The sequence below is a fragment of the Salvelinus fontinalis genome, unplaced genomic scaffold (assembly GCF_029448725.1).
Source record: "Salvelinus fontinalis isolate EN_2023a unplaced genomic scaffold, ASM2944872v1 scaffold_0498, whole genome shotgun sequence".
Taxonomy (NCBI): Eukaryota; Metazoa; Chordata; class Actinopteri; order Salmoniformes; family Salmonidae; genus Salvelinus; species Salvelinus fontinalis.
Genome location: NW_026600707.1, coordinates 99,163 through 117,377, shown reverse-complemented (window position 1 = coordinate 117,377; position 18,215 = coordinate 99,163). Strand labels below are relative to the sequence as shown.

The following is an 18,215-nucleotide window of genomic DNA, read 5'->3' as shown; positions in this document are numbered from 1 at the left end:
GTCATGTCTGTCTGGTCTGGTCTGTATGGTCTGATCTGTCTGGCCTGTGTGGTCTGGTCTGTATGATCTGTCTGGTCTGGTCTATCTGGTCTGTCTGGTCTGTCTATCTGGTCTGGTCTATCTGGTCTGGTCTGTCTGTCCGTCTATCTGGTCTTGTGTGTGTGTGTGTGTGTGTGTGTGTGTGTGTGTGTGTGTGTGTGTGTGTGTGTGTGTGTGTGTGTGGAGAGACTCTGCACCACTCTGCCAGCCTGCTACTGTCCATCAGACGCCACTCCCTAATCAACCCCTTGACACTGCTACTGTCCATCAGACGCCACTCCCTAATCAACCCCTTGACACTGCTACTGTCCATCAGACGCCACTCCCTAATCAACCCCTTGACACTGCTACTGTCCATCAGACGCCACTCCCTAATCAACCCCTTGACACTGCTACTGTCCATCAGACGCCACTCCCTAATCAACCCCTTGACACTGCTACTGTCCATCAGACGCCACTCCCTAATCAACCCCTTGACACTGCGCCTAGATGCCTATCCCTCCTCGTTGGCCCCCTGTACAACGAAGAGAATGAGATAGCTGGACCTGTCATCTGTTTATCTAATGATATCACAGTCCAATAATATCACAGTCCAATGATATCACAGTCCAGAACATCTGTTTCAACTCGTCATCAACACCTTGATTAGTTGAATCCAGTGTGTTGGTACCTCATCATCAACACCTTGATTAGTTGAATCCAGTGTGTTGGTACCTCATCATCAACACCTTGATTAGTTGAATCCAGTGTGTTGGTACCTCATCATCAACACCTTGATTAGTTGAATCCAGTGTGTTGGTACCTCATCATCAACACCTTGATTCGTTGAATCCAGTGTGTTGGGACCTCATCATCAACACCTTGATTAGTTGAATCCAGTGTGTTGGGACCTCCTCAGCAACATCTGGATTAGTTGAATCCAGTGTGTTGGTACTGGTCTGGAGCAAAAGCCTCAGCTACATTGACTGTGTTGTTCTGTTGCTGTAAGCCAATGGGAAAAGTAGCTCACACTGTTGTATACCAGTGAAGGTGATCCCCTTAGGGTCTATTGTTGGGTTTCTTCACTTTTACAACCAACCCTGATTAGTCTGACAGCGATTGACGAGGAGCTCAAAGAACGAGAGAGACAAAAGGAACAAAAAGTGAGGGGATAAACAAAACTTCCCTCCAAAACTCTCCTTCCTTCCTGAGGAGTTGTTTCTATAGTAGGTGGACAGCTATTGTTTAAGAGTTAAAGACAACAAAGACAAAGGTGTTTTTTTTTGTTATCTCACTCTAAATCCAATCTCACTCTTTAATGAACAAGAGGAGGGGGCAGAAAAATAATAGGGAAGCCCAGTAACAGAGCCCTGCATCTGGGGAGAGGATAACTACCACACACAGGCTTCAGCAGGAGAAACAAGGCCACACTATCACAGAGATTCAAAATGTCTCCTGTTTCTGCACGGCAAAGTCAAGATTTTCAATAAAGGACTTAAGTTATGTTACCGAGACAGTAAAACAATCATTCAATTAATCATTAGCAGTTTCCTCGCTGCTGACTTCAAGCAGAATGCATAGTTGGTAAGATCAGACACACACGCGCACATTTACCCCCCCCACACACACACACACAAACAGGAAAATGTATTCCACACCAGCTGTTACATAAGCTGCGCTGCCTCAGTCAAACTGTGCCAGGCAGTGTATAATTCAGGATATCTATAAGGTATAATTCAGGATATCTATAAGGTATAATTCGGGATATCTATAAGGTATAATTCAGGGTATCTATAAGGTATAATTCAGGATATCTATAAGGTATAATTCAGGATATCTATAAGGTATAATTCAGGATATCGATAAGGTATAATTCAGGATATCTATAAAGTATAATTCAGGATAACTGTAAAGTATTATTCAGGATATCTTTAAAGTATAATTCTGGATATCTATAAGGTATAATTCAGGATATCTATAAGGTATAATTCAGGATATCTATAAGGTATAATTCAGGAGAACTATAAAGTATAATTCAGGATATCTTTAAAGTATTATTTAGGATAACTATAAAGTATAATTCAGGAGAACTATAAAGTATAATTCAGGATATTTATAAAGTATAATTCAGGAGAACTATAAAGTATAATTCAGGATATCTTTAAAGTATAATTCAGGATATCTATAAGGTATAATTCAGGATATCTATAAGGTATAATTCAGGCTATCTATAAGGTATAATTCAGGATATCTATAAGGTATAATTCAGGATATCTATAAGGTATAATTCAGGATATCTATAAGGTATAATTCAGGATATCTATAAAGTGTAATTCAGGATAACTGTAAAGTATTATTCAGGATATCTTTAAAGTATAATTCAGGATATCTATAAGGTATAATTCAGGATATCTAAAGGTATAATTCAGGATATCTATAAGGTATAATTCAGGAGAACTATAAAGTATAATTCAGGATATCTTTAAAGTATTATTTAGGATAACTATAAAGTATAATTCAGGAGAACTATAAGGTATAATTCAGGATATTTATAAAGTATAATTCAGGAGAACTATAAAGTATAATTCAGGATATCTTTAAAGTATAATTCAGGATATCGATAAGGTATAATTCAGGATATCTATAAGGTATAATTCAGGAGAACTATAAAGTATAATTCAGGATATCATTAAAGTATAATTCAGGATTATCTATAAGGTATAATTCAGGATATCTATAAGGTATAATTCAGGATATCTATAAGGTATAATTCAGGATATCTTCAAAATATAATTCAGGAGAACTATAAAGTATAATTCAGGAAATCTTTAAAGTATAATTCAGGATAACTATAAGGTATAATTCAGGATATCTGTAAGGTATAATTCAGGATATATATAAGGTATAATTCAGGATATCTATAAGGTATAATTCAGGATATCTATAAAGTATAATTCAGGATATCTATAAGGTATAATTCAGGATATCTATAAAGTATAATTCAGGATAACTATAAAGTATAATTCAGGATATCTTTAAAGTATAATTCAGGATACCTATAAGGTATAATTCAGGATATCTGTAAAGTATAATTCAGGAGAACTATAAAGTATAATTCAGGATATTTCATCATAGAGAGAGTCTGAGAGAGTAGGGGGAAACCACAAGGAGCAGAAAAATTATTAAATACACACACACACACACACACACACACACACACACACACACACACACACACACACACACACACACACACACACACACACACACACACACACACACACACACACACACACACACACACACACGAAAAGACAGACAGTACTGTCACTTTAACTCTAGTTGCCAGAGAGATTGAGAGATGGAGGGCTGGAGGGCTGGATGGAGTGGTGGAGGATGGAGGGATGGTGTGGCAGGGAGGATGGTGGGCAGGGTGGATGGAGGGATGGAGGGTAGGGTGGATGGAGGGATGAGGGTAGGGTGGGTGGAGGTATGAGGGTAGGGTGGATGGATGGAGGGATGGAGGGCAGGGAAGATGGAGGGATGGAGGGTACGGTGGATGGAGGGATGAGGGTAGAGTGGATGGATGGAGGGATGAGGGTAGGGTGGATGGAGGGATGAGGGTAGGGTGGGTGGAGGTATGAGGGTAGGGTGGATGGATGGAGGGAGGGATGAGGGTAGGGTGGATGGATGGATGGATGGAGGGCAGGGAGGATGGAGGGATGGTGGGCAGGGTGGATGGAGGGATGGAGGGTAGGGTGGATGGAGGGATGAGGGTAGAGTGGATGGATGGAGGGATGAGGGTAGGGTGGATGGAGGGATGAGGGTAGAGTGGATGGATGGAGGGATGAGGGTAGGGTGGGTGGAGGTATGAGGGTAGGGTGGATGGATGGAGGGAGGGATGAGGGTAGGGTGGATGGATGGAGGGAGGGATGAGGGTAGGGTGGATGGATGGAGGGATGGAGGGCAGGGAGGATGGAGGGATGGTGGGCAGGGTGGATGGAGGGATGAGGGTAGGGTGGATGGAGGGATGGAGGGCAGGGTGGATGGAGGGATGGAGGGTAGGGTGGATGGAGTGATGGAGGGCAGGGTGGATGGAGGGATGAGGGTAGGGTGGATGGAGGGATGGAGGGCAGGGTGGATGGAGGGATGGAGGGCAGGGTGGATGGAGGGATGGAGGGTAGGGTGGATGGATGGAGGGATGAGGGTAGGGTGGATGGATGGAGGGATGAGGGTAGGGTGGATGGATGGAGGGATGAGGGTAGGTTGGATGGATGGAGGGATGAGGGTAGGGTGGATGGATGGAGGGATGAGGGTAGGGTGGATGGATGGAGGGATGAGGGTAGGGTGGATGGATGGAGGGATGAGGGTAGGGTGGATGGAGGGATGGAGGTCAGGGTGGCTTGAGGGATGGTGGTCAGGGTGGCTTGAGGGATGGAGGGCAGGGTGGATGGAGGGATGAGGGTAGGATGGATGGAGGGATGGAGGTCAGGGTGGATGGAGGGATGAGGGTAGGGTGGATGGAGGGATGGAGGGCAGGGTGGATGGAGGGATGAGGGGTGAACAGAGTGGTATGGAAAACACAACGTGTAGATGGTTGTGAAATCAAATTGATTGAATCCATGTTGAATCCAGGCTGTATCACAACAATATGTGGAATAAGTATTCAAAACTTTCTGAATGCACTGTGAAGGCCTGGCACATGGGTCAACAGAACAGAACGAATGGAAAAGAACAGAGGAAAGAAGAGAGAGAAAATGAGAGAGTCAGAAGGGAGAGGAGGAGGGACAATAGGGAATAGGTCATGAGGGACGTGGAGGTTTTGGGAGGGGGGGGAAAAATAAATGGAGCTATATCTCACATCTCCCCGTGGTTAGAGTCAAACGAGTGTGATGATGACGTGTGAACAAACTTCAACCGACCCTGGCCCCTGTCATCCAACAAGTCTCTCTCACACACACACACACACACACACACACACACACACACACACACACACACACACACACACACACACACACACACACACACACACACACACACACACACACACACACACACGCACACACACACACGCACACACACACACACACACACACACACACACACACACACACACACACACACACACACACACACACACACTGAGCGCATGAGTCAACATTGGGTCAATATGGAAAGGGTTTTGAGACCTGCAACATGTGACACACATTTACCTCATCTGTTTTGATCCAAAGTCTATGAGGTAATATGAGGTAACCATCCTATCCATCTCTTTCTCTGTCCTGTCTCCCTAACCCGGTCTCTCTCTTTGTCTATCAATTCCTTTCAATTTAAGGGGCTTTATTGGTATGGGAAACATATGTTTACATTGCCAAAGCAAATGAAATGGATAATGAACAAAAATGAAATAAACAATAACAATAAATATTATACTCACACAAGTTCCAAAAGAATAAAGACATTTCAAATGTCATATTATATATTTATACAGTGTTGTAACGATGTGCAAATAGTTAAAGTACAAAAGGTAAAATAAATAAATATGGGTTATTTACAATGGTGTTTGTTCTTCACTGGTTGCCCTTTTCTTGTGGCAACAGGTCACACATCTTGCTGCTGTGATGGCACACTGTGGTATTTCACCCAGTAGATATGGGAGTTAATCAAAATTGGATTTGTTGTAAAAATGTTTGTGTCTCTAATATGGTCACACAGTACATTTGGCAGGAGCTGAGGAAGTGCAGCTCAGTTTCCACCTCATTTTGTGGCCAGTGTGCACATAGCCTGTCTTCTCTTGAGAGCCAGGTCTGCCTACGGCGACCTTTCTCAATAGCAAGGCCATGCTCTATCTCCTTCCCCCTCTCTCTGACATTCTCACCTTATCTCTGTCTGTCTCTCTTTAATCCCTTGTTTCTTTCCATCCTGACATCTTGTTTCATAGAAATATGGCATCACCCTAATCACAGTTGAACCAGTCTATACAATTACAGTCTATTACATTCACTCACTCTATAATTGTGTAGAATGTCTCAGATAGATCATCAACCTCTATGTGGCCAAACAAAAAGCTAGAATATGAGGTTGAGCTGGATTTATATAGCCTGGAATCTGAAACAGATTCTCTGTTGTTGAAATTAATCAATGGTGAGCTCGGTATTTAGATTGGTTTAACCAGGCTACACAAGATAGCTGCAGTGAAAACTCTGCCAAATGTGCTGACAGTGACACAGTGACACATCATTCATAACAACACAAAGGAGAAATGACAATGTTCCTATGATGAAGAAACAGCTAATTATAAAGAAGACTAAACAACAATGACTAGTTCTGTGATCTACTCTCTCACCCAGACACAGTGTGTGTGTGTGTGTGTGTATGTGTGTGTGTGTGTGTGTGTGTGTGTGTGTGTGTGTGTGTGTGTGTGTGTGTGTGTGTGTGTGTGTGTGTGTGTGTGTGTGTGTGTGTATGTGTGCTGTCCGTGTGTGTGTGTGTGGACAGACTGAATAACTCCCTTCTCCCAGCCAGCTGTCAATCAGAGGGGTAATAGATGTTTTTCAGTTAAAACCTCAGTAACACAGACCACAGATCAATAACCAACAGCCAATAAACAGATTGCTGAATATCAATAATCAAATATAATCCCCAGTCCCCCGAAATCTGTCTTCTCTCCCAAAAACCCACCTCACCTCCCCCAACTCTAAACCGTTACCCAAAAATCCTGAGCCCCATCTCCACAAAATCCCCCTTCGCCCCACCTAAACTTTACCCCAAACCCCCCAGCGTAGCCCTTAAACCACCCCCAAACACCCACCCTTCACGACCCACCCACACACACATCAGAGTTACTATAGAACTGGCCCCAGAATAACACCCAACAACTGACTGGAGGTCTGTTCAGAGTTGTAGTAATTGTGTATCTGTCCCCATATAAACTCCAGTATCAACTGATCTAGAGTCAGCCCGTACTGCCAGCCAGGCTGCAATTGCTGCATTTGGCTGAAACAGCCTGGCTTACTGTGCTATTTCTACAGTAGTTTCCTGTGTTTCTTTTTGAGCAGGCCACACACACACACACACACACACACACACACACACACACACACACACACACACACACACACACACACACACACACACACACACACACACACACACACACACACACACACACACACACACACACACACACACACACACACCTTCCATTGATAGAACTTCAACAGCAGCGTTTCCACACCGCCTCGAGTGTCTAATGTTTCCATGAGGAACTTAGATTCTCTAAACAGAGAAAATGTAAAATATTTTCTAAGCACGCACAAAATGCACGTGAGCACACACACACACACACACACACACACACACACACACACACACACACACACACACACACACACACACACACACACACACACACACACACACACACACACACACACACACACACACACACACACACACACACACACAGACACTCACACACACACTTCAGAGTAACTTTGATCATGTGCCATGCTTTGGCTTGCACACACAAACACACACACTCACCCCCGTGAAATCGCTGCATCGCTGCCTCCGCTTGTCTCCTTCTCTCCTTAAGAAAATCACTACAGTCCCTGTTCGCTGCTCCTCTCTCGTTCTCCTCCCTTGTGCTGCTCTCTCGTTCTCCTCCCTTGTTCTCCTCTCCTCTAACTTTCCTTTATTTCACAGACCACTGTGAGGAGTCTTGAAGGGAAGCCCTCTTTCCTTCTCCTCTTCAGTCTCTTCTCTCTCTTCCTCTGCTCTGCTCTCCTTCCTTCCCTGCTGTCTTTCTTAGTACCGCCTCCTTCCCCTCCACCCCTCCTCTACCCCTCCTCCACTCCCCTCCTCCACCCCTCCTCCACTCCCCTCCTCTACCCCTCCTCCACTCCCCTCCTCTACCCCTCCTCCACTCCCCTCCTCCCTCTGCTCTCTCACTTTGTTTGTTGGCCCCCCTGCCTCTTTCTCACACACTCAGCTTTCCTCTGTTTCTCTCTTCGCTCTTCTTTCTCTCAATTACATTTTCAATTCAATGTTTCCATATGTTAACATTGCCAAAGCAAGTGAACTAGATAATAACCTAAAGAGATATAAACAATAAAAATGTACAGTAAACATTACACTCACAAAAGTTCCAAAAGAATAAAGACATTTCAAATGTCATATTATGTCTTTATACAGTGTTGTAACGATGTGCAAATGGGTAAAGTACAAAAGCGAAAATAAATAAATGGTGTTTGTTCTTCACTGGTTGCCCTTTTCTTGTGGCAACAGGTCACAAATCTTGCTGCTGTGATTGCACAATGTGGTATTTCACCCAATAGATATGGGAGTTTATCAAGTTGGATTTGTTTTGGAATTCTTTGTGTCTCTAACACGGTCACACATTTGGCAGGAGGTCAGGAAGTGCAGCTCAGTTTCGACCTCATATTGTGGGCAGTGTGCACATAGCCTGTCTTCTCTTGAGAGCCAGGTCTGCCTACAGCAACCTTTCTCAATAGCAAGGCTATGCTCACTGAGTCTGTACATAGTCAAAGTGTTCCTTAATTTTGGGTCAGTCACAGTAATCTGGTATTCTGCCACTGTGTACTCTCTGTTTAGGGCCAAATAGCATTCCTGTTTGCTCAGTTTTTTGTATTTTTTTCCCAATGTGTCAAGTAAATACATTTTTGTTTTCTCGTGATTTGGTTGGGTCTAATTGTATTGCTGTCCTGGGGCTCTGTGGGGTCTGTATGTGTTTGTGAACAGAGCCCCAGGACCAGCTTGCTTAGGGGACTCTTCTCCAGGTTCATCTCTCTGTAGGTTATGGCTTTGTTATGGAAGGTTTGGGAATCGCTTCCTTTTAGGTGGTTGTAGAATTTAACTGCTCTTTTCAGGATTTTGATAATTAGTGGGTATCGGCCTAATTCTGCTCTGCATGCATTGGTGTTGTACATTGTACACATAGGATTTTATGCAGAATTCTGCATGCAGAGTCTCAATTTGGTGATTGTCCCATTTTGTGGATTCTTGGTTGGTGAGCGGACCCCAGACCTCACAACCATAAAGGGCAATGGGTTCTATAACTGAGTCAAGTATTTTTAGCCAGATTCTAATTGGTATGTTGAATTTTGTGTTCCTTTTAATGGCAAAGAAGGCCCTTCTTGTCTTGTCTCTCAGCTCGTTCACAGCTTTGTGGAAGTTACTGTGGCGTTGTGTTTAGGCCGAGGTATGTATACTTTTTTGTGTGCTCTAGGGCAACGGTGTCTAGATGAAATTGGTATTTGTGGTCGTGGCAGCTGGACCTTTTCAGAACCCCATTATTTTTGTCTTCCTGAGATTTACCCCACGGCCCTGTGGAAAGAAATGTGTGTTTTCTTTGCCAATTTCCATCAATTTGTATAGCAGACCCTCACGCCAAATGGAGTCAAAAGCTTTACCTTTGTTTTGGTTTGTTTGTTTGTTTGTCAATCAGGGTGTACAGGGTGCATACGTGGTATGTTGTACGGTAATTTGTTAAAAAGACAATTCGACATTTGCTCAGTACATTGTTTTTCCTGAGGAAATGCACGAGTCTGCCGTTAATGATAATGCAGAGGACTTTCCCAAGGTGGCTGTTGGCGCATATCCCACGGTAGTTATTGGGTTCAAATTTGTCAACATTTTTGTGGATTGGGGTTATCAGTCCTTAGTTCCAAATATTGGGGAAGATGCCAGACCTGAGGATGATGTTAAAGAGTTTGAGTATAGCCAAATGGAATTTGTGGTCTGTATATTTGATCATTTCATTGTGGACACCATCAACACCACAGGCCTTTTTGGGTTGGAGGGTTTGTATTTTGTCCTGTAGTTCATTCAATGTAATTGGAGAATCCAGTGGGTTCTGGTGTCTTTAACCTGTTGAGGCTGGGGGCGCTGTTGTCACTATTTATGGTAATCGTGTAATTTTTGAAACGGCTTCCTACAAAATTCTTGATCGTACAATATGCATATTATTATTATTATTGGATAGAAAACAGTCTATAGTTTCTATAGGAGTTGAAATTTTGTCTCTAAGTGGAACAGAACCCATTCTACAGCAATTTCCCTGACATGGAGTCAGATATCAGAAATTTTGGCCACTGTTCTGGAGTCAGTTTTAAAGCCAATGTTATTCCTATGAGTATACGGACACTGCTTACGTCTTCCCCTGGATGCCTTTACGTGATGACGATTTGAATGGGGTCGATTGCGCGTTCACAGGCACTATAAATTAAAAAACACTGTAGCTAGTAAGTCTTTTGCAGCTGCGTCATGCGCGTGGAGGATACCGACCCGCACCTGTTCCAAGCATTAGTGTTGGGAGTAATCTTTCTCCAGTCATGTTAAGACTCGTTATAGGAGTTAAAAACATCATAAGGTAGTTAATTTAAAGCGTTTTATAGCAATTTATATCCGTTTAGTGCGATTTTGGGACATTTATTTCTGAAACGCTGTGAATCGCTGGGCACGCTTCCAGTTCATGCTGAACGCAGTTGGCATTTCCACATGGCAAGAGGACAGCTTTCCACCAAAAGACGATTAGACCCAAGAAAGGATCCTTTGCCCAAGATACTGATGGAAGAACAGCTCAAAGTAGGAAATTTTTATTATGATAAATCGTGTTTCTGTCGAAAAATGTTAGTGGCTTAGGACGCCATGTTTTTTGACGTAGCTTCGCTTGGCGCAAACTGTATTGAAAAGTAAGGATAATTTAAAAAATGTAATTCCGCGATTGTATTAAGAATTAAATTGTCTATCAATCGCTGTCCACCCTATATTTTTTAGTCACGTTTATGAGTATTTATGTATACGAGTAGATCACTGTCTAATATGGCGCACGGACATTTTCTCACCAGCTGGGCTACTTTCCCCATTGTCTAACCATGATTTTGGTGGCTAAATATGCACATTTTCGAACAAACTGTATATGCATGTTGTAATGTGATGTTACAGGGGTGTCATCTGAAGAATTCTGAGAAGGTTAGTGAAAAAAATAATATATTTTGGCGATGTTTACGTTATCGCTCACTTTGGCTAGAATTAATGCTGGGGTAATGTTTGCACATGTGCTATGCTAATATAACGATTTATTGTGTTTTCGCTGTAAGACACTTAGAAAATCTGAAATATTGTCTGTATTCACAGGATCTGTGTCTTTCGATTAGTGTATGCTGTGTATTTTTACGAAATGTTTGATGATTAGTAAGTAGGTAAACACGTTGCTCTATGTAGTTATTCTAGTCCATTTGTGACGGTGGGTGCAATTGTAACCTATGCCATCTACCTGAAATATGCACATTTTTCTAACAAAACCTATCCCATACCATAAATATGTTATCAGACTGTCATCTGATGAGTTTTTTTCTTGGTTAGGGGCTACAAATATCTTAGTTTAGCCGAATTAGTGATAGCTACTGTTGTTGGTGGACAAAGAAAAATGGTGGATTATGCTAATGTTTTTTAGGTAATAGATTTACATCTTTACATATTGTGTCTTCCCTGTAAAACATTTTAAAAATCGGACATGTTGGCTGGATTCACAAGATCTGTGTCTTTCATCAGCTGTATTGGACTTTAATGTGTGAAAGTTAAATATTTAAAAAAAAAATTTTTTTTGAATTTCGCGGCTCTGCCTTTTCATTGGGGGTGGGGGGGTGTGCCGCTAGCGGCACCCTCATCCTAGACAGGTTAATAAGTATTCTAAGATTTGTATTTGATCATGTTTTTGCTGTTTGTTCTTTGTTATAGAGCCACAAAGATTGAAGAAGTGGTTTATCCACACATCTCTGTTTTGGAAAGATAACTCTTCGTTTTGTTGTTTGTTTAGTGTGTTCCAATTTTCCCAGAAGTGGATATATTCTATGGATTCTTTAATTACATTGAGCTGATGTCACGTTCGTCGTATGGTGGAAGAGAGGAGGACCAAGGGGCAGCGTGATATAAATACATTCTTCTTATTTTTTTACCGAAACGAAGAACACTAAACACACTATCAAAATAACAAACGAACGTAACGCTATATAATTAATAAGTGCAGACACAGGCAACTTACACATAGACAATAACCCACGAAATACCCAACGGAATATGGCTGCCTAAATATGGTTCCCAATCAGAGACAACAATAAACAGCTGCCTCTAATTGAGAACCAATCTAGGCCACCATAGACATACAAACACCTAGACTAGAAAACACCCCATAAACATACAAAACCCCTAGACAAGACAAAACACATACATCCCCCATGTCACACCCTGACCTAACCAAAATAATAAAGAAAACAAGATAACTAAGGTCAGGGCGTGACAGCTGATTTCTGATGTGCTGTTCCTTCTTCTTCCGTAGTGTATTGTTTTTGTGATTCACCATAGTGAATAGACTCAGGTTTTCTGGGTCTCTACGTTTTTGGTTGGATATGTTTCTCAATTTCTTTCTTAGGTTTTTGCATTCTTCATCAAACCATTTGTCATTGTTGTTCATTTTCTTCCCTCTCTCTCTCTCTTTCTATGTCTCTTATTCTACCTCTGACTGTCTCAAACCTTTATTTTGGGGGTGAACTACTCTATCCGTTTAACCAGCTTTAAAACCCCTTCATTCCCTGGTGAGAAACCCTGTCCCAGTCAAAGGCTGTGTTGGTAACTGGATTATCACAGTAAACCCTCTATCCACTCATCCTCGTATGATGGTTGAACATCCTGCAGATCTGGGGGATTGAATTGATGTTAATATTCATGAATATACCATCGGCCCACTGAAATTAATCATAAACCTTCATTCAGATATCAAAATCACTTCTCCCTTCTCATGTCATTTTTCATTTGATCCTCTCTCTCTGTGTGCATGTGCAGCATGTGCATGTGCTTGTGAGATGTGCGTGTGCGTATGTGTGTCTGTGTGGGACTACCTATGGGACTACCTCTGCAGCAGCTGCCCTGCATAGTAAATAATAACACTGACTGTTTTTATTATCAAACAGGCTCTAATTTAGGAACTACAGTTGCAACAGGGGAACAATGGAGGAAAAGAGAGAAAGAGATGGAGAGAGAGGGAGGGAAAAGGACAGAGAGAGAGATAGAGATGGAGAGAGAGGGAGGGAAAAGGACAGAGAGAGAGATAGAGATGGAGAGAGAGGGAGGGAAAAGTACAGAGAGAGAGATAGAGATGGAGAGAGAGGGAGGGAAAAGGACAGAGAGAGAGATAGAGATGGAGAGAGAGGGAGGGAAAAGGACAGAGAGAGAGAGAGATGGAGAGAGAGGGAGGGAAAAGTACAGAGAGAGAGATAGAGATGGAGAGAGAGGGAGGGAAAAGTACAGAGAGAGAGATAGAGATGGAGAGAGAGGGAGGGAAAAGGACAGAGAGAGAGATAGAGATGTGACCTTGATTAACCCTGAGGGAGGGGAGCAGAGTTACATAACACACACACACACACACACACACACACACACACACACACACACACACACACACACACACACACACACACACACACACACACACACACACACACACACACACACACACACACACACACACACACACACACACACACACACACACACACACACACACACACACACACACAGCTGTGTATAATTGTCCATCTGCACAGAATTAGAGCACACCGACTGCATGAGTGGACATTTTAGTATAGTGTGTGTCTGTGTGTTCAGCACTGGCCTCTATGAACCAAACCAATCTAGTTTTATTGCTTTGTGAGCTGCCATGGAAAAGAAATACGAGAATTGAGTGAACGCTGTAGAGAGAGAGAGAGAGAGTGATGGACACAGAGAGGAAAAGAGTGGGAGAGAGACAGACACATTCTACAGTCAGTATACATCTAATGAAGTTCCTCCATCCCACCATTACTTATTTTGTTGTATCCCTTTGTCTCTTCATCACATTCTGTCTCTCTCCTGCTCTGTCCTCCTTCCGGCCAGCAACCGTTCCTCTCCCTTTCTCCCTGGTAAAGGTATTGGTAACAGGGAGCGGATGAGGTATTGGTAACAGGGAGCGGATGAGGTGGGTGTGAGTGCTGAACTAACCTCAACGCTGTGACTTGGCACATTCCTACTGCTAGCATTAGCAACCTCTCAGAGCTAAAAATAGAACACAAGATGGAAAGTTGTGGTCAATGTATCTGGCGTGTATGTGTGTGTATGTGTGTCTATGTGTACTGTATATGTGTGTCACAGGGAGTTTCCATCTTAGCAGGTAATAACCACATCAATAAGAAAAGAAAGGAGGAGAGAAGAGAGGGATGAGAAAATGGAGGTGAGGGAGAGACAGAAAGAGAGAGATGGAGAGAGAAAGAGAGAGATGTAGCAAGAGAGAAAGAGATAGATGGAGAGAGAAAAGGAAGGTGTGTGAGAGAGAGAAAGAGAGAGAGGGGGGAGAGAAGGAGAGAGAAAGAGGGTGAGAGAGATAGAGATGGAGAGAGAAAGAGAGACATGGAGAGAGAGAGTGAGATATAGAAAGAGAAAGAGGGAGATGGAGAGAGAAAGATAGGGTGAGAGAGAGAGGTTGGGAGAGAGAGATGGAGAGAGAAAGAGGGTGAGAGATGGAGAGAGAAAGAGAGAGAGAGAGAGATATGGAGAGAGAAAGAGTGTGTGTGAGAGAGAGAGGGTGAGAGAGATAGATGGAGAGAGAAAGAGAGACATGGAGAGAGAAAGAGAGAGATGTAGAAAGAGAGATGGAGAGAGAAAGAGAGGGTGCGAGAGAGAAAGAGAGGGTGCGAGAGAAAAAGAGAGAGGGAGCGATAGAGAGAGAGAAAGAGAGAACAGGAGAAAGAGGGAAAAAGAGGCCCAGTGTTGGCCAGAACAATAGAAGGAAGCAGGTTGCAAATCACTCAGACACACAACTCTACATTATAACTGGATGTAAGAGACAGAGCTAAGACCTAACACGTGTCCATCCACGCACGCACACACGCACACACATCAATCTGTCCAGTAAATCTCTTTTGGTGAATGGTGTTCTTACTCTACCAATTAACTCCATTAGGTCCCAGCAGGGCAATCCCCTCTCCCTCTCCATCACTCATTCTCTTTTTCCCTCTCTGTGTATCTCCCTCTTCTTCCTTTGTCCTTTTCCACAAGAGAAAGAGAGAAAAAGACGGATCAGAGAGATGAGGAAAGAGATGGTGAAGTGTGAGAAGAGGAAGAGAGACAAGCTAGACAGAAAGGAGTGATGGGGTAGAGATATATAGAGAGAGATATATAGAGAGAAATAGAGAAAGAGAGATATATATATAGAGATATATAGAGAGATAGAGATATAGAGCAATGGATATATAGAGATAGAGATAGAGATATAGAGAGATAGATATATAGAGATAGATTTATAGAGAGATATAGATAGAGAGAGATATTTATATATAGAGAGCTAAAGAGAGGGCTTTATATAGATATAGACATGTAGAGATATAGATAGAGAGATATATAGAGATATATTTATATATAGAGAGAGATATATATAGAGCCCGATATATATAGGGCGAGATATAGAGAGATAGATATATATATAGAGATATAAAGAGATAGATAGAGAGAGACATATAGAAAGAGATATATACAGTAGAGAGAGAGATATAGAGAGGGAGATATGGAGAGAGAGATATAGAGAGAGGGCTAGTGGAGACAAATTTGACCCCAATAACTACTGTGGGATATGCGTCAACAGAAACCTTGGGAAAATCCTCTGCATTATGATTAACAGCAGACTCGTATATTTCCACAGTGAAAACAATGTACTGAGCAAATAACAAATTGGCTTTTTACCAAATGACTGTATGGCAGACCACGTATTCACTCTGCACCTAATTGACAAACAAACCAAAACAAATGCAAATTCTTCTCATACTTTGTTGATTTCAAAAAAGCTTTTGACTTAATTTGGCATGAGGGTCTGCTATACAAATTGGTGGGAAGTGGTGTTGGGGGAAAAACATTATAAAATCAACGTACACAAACAACACTAGGTGGTGTCAGAGGAAGGCCCAATTATATCTAAAAAAAAAACTCCAGTCACCCAAGTCATAGACTGTTATCTTTGCTACTGCACGGTAAGCAGTACGGGAGCACCAAGTCTAGGACCAAAAGGATCCTTAATTAACAGTTTCTATCCCCAAGCCATAAGACTGCTGAACAACTGATCAACTGGCAACCTGGACAATTTGCATTGACCCCCACCCCCTTTGTTTTTACACTGCTGCTACTCACTGTTTCTTATCTATGCATAGTCACTTTACCCCTACCTACATGTACAAATGAGCTCGATTAACCTGTACCCCCGCACACTGACTCGGTACCGGTACCCCTTGTATATAGCCTCATTATTGTTATTTTATTGTGTTACTTGAGTTTATTTAGTAAATATAAGCTTAACTCTATTTTCTTAAAACTGCATTATTGGTTATTAAGGGCTTGTCATTTGTGGCCTGCTGGAGGTCATTTTGCAGGGCTCTGGCATTGCTCCTCCTTGAACAAAGGCGGAGGTAGCGGTCCTGCTGCTGGGTTGTTGCCCTCCTACGGCCTCCTCCACGTCTCCTGATGTACTGGCCTGTCTCCTGGTAGAGCCTCCATGCTCTGGACACTACGCTGACAGACACAGCAAACCTTCTTGCCACAGCTCGCATTGATGTGCCATCCTGGATGAGCTGCACTACCTGAGCCACTTGTGTGGGTTGTAGACTCCGTCTCATGCTACCACTAGAGTGAAAGCACCGCCAGCATTCAAACGTGACCAAAACATCACCCAAGAAGCATAGGAACTGAGAAGTGGTCTGTGGTCACCACCTGCAGAACCACTCCTTTATTGGGGGTGTCTTGCTAATTGCCTATAATTTCCACCTGTTGTCTATTCCATTTGCACAACAGCATGTGCAATTTATTGTCAATCAGTGTTGCTTCCTAAGTGGACAGTTTGATTTCACAGAAGTGTGATTGACTTGGAGTTACATTGTGTTGTTTAAGTGTTCCCTTTATTTTTTTGAGCAGTGTATATAGAGATATATATATATAGAGAGATATATATAGAAAGATATATAGATAGCGAGACACATAGAGAGAGATATAGAGAGATAAATATAGAGCGAGATATATAGAGAGATATAGAGAGAGCTATATATAGAGAGATATAGAGAGACATATTTAGAGAGAGATATATAGAGAAATATATATATAGAGATATTTAGAGAGAGATATATAGAGAGAGATATATATAGAGAGATATATAGAGATATGTATGGAGAGATATATATAGAGAGATATAGAGCACAAGATATATATATAGAGAGATATAGAGCACAAGAGATATATAGAGAGATATATAGATATATATATATAGAGAGATATAGAGAGAGATACATAGAGAGATAGACATATGGAGAGAGATCTAGAGAGAGAGATATAGAGAGATATATAGAGAAATATATAGAGAGATATATATAGAGAGATATATAGAGATATATAAAGAGAGATATATAGAGAGAGATACATAGTCATAGAGAAAGAGATATATAGAGAGTTATAGAGATTTATATATATAGAGAGAGATAGATATATAGAGATAGATTTAGAGAGAGATAGATATAGAGAGATATAGAGAGAGACATGTAGAGAGATATATAAAGAGTGAGATATATATAGAGAGATGTGTATAGTGATGTAGAGAGAGATATATAGAGAGACATATAGAGAGATATACAAAGAGAGAAATATATATAGAGAGAGATATAAAGAGAGAGATTTATAGAGATATATATAGAGATATATAAAGAGAGACATATAGAGATATACAAAGAGAGAAATATATATAGAGAGAGATATACAGAGAGATATATCGAGATATATGTAGAGAAGGTTATAGAGAGCGATATAAAGAGATATATATATACATATATATATATAGAGAGAGCTAGATATATATATATAGAGATATAATTGACCAGCCCTACAATGCCTGAGCAAAGTGAGGGAAGGGAACAGCTGGGCTGGGGAGAGGCGATGGGAGAGATGGGAGGGAGGTACGGAGGGGAGAGAATGAGGCTAAACCTGGTAATGTAGACAGAGGTAAGAGGAAAGGACAGCAGCTATGTAGACCAGACCACACACCACTATCCCACTATCACCATACAAACTGGAGCAGCAGGGTTGAAACTGCAACAAGCAGAGCCCTCCAT

The 18,215-nt window shown here is 41.9% G+C and overlaps 1 protein-coding gene across 3 annotated transcripts in view; it reads right to left on the bottom strand.

Moving 5' to 3' along the window:
- Positions 1-18,215, bottom strand: part of LOC129846357 (leucine zipper putative tumor suppressor 2 homolog) — a 92,280-nt gene that overhangs the window by 27,838 nt on the left and 46,227 nt on the right. For 2 of the 3 annotated variants that reach the window (XM_055914281.1, XM_055914283.1), the window contains exon 1: positions 7,567-7,836. The exons of the other annotated variant lie outside the window; for it this stretch is intronic. The gene's annotated coding sequence lies outside the window, so the exon portion shown is untranslated. Of the gene's footprint in view, positions 1-7,566; positions 7,837-18,215 lie in introns of those variants that run through there. 3 annotated transcript variants of the gene reach the window in all.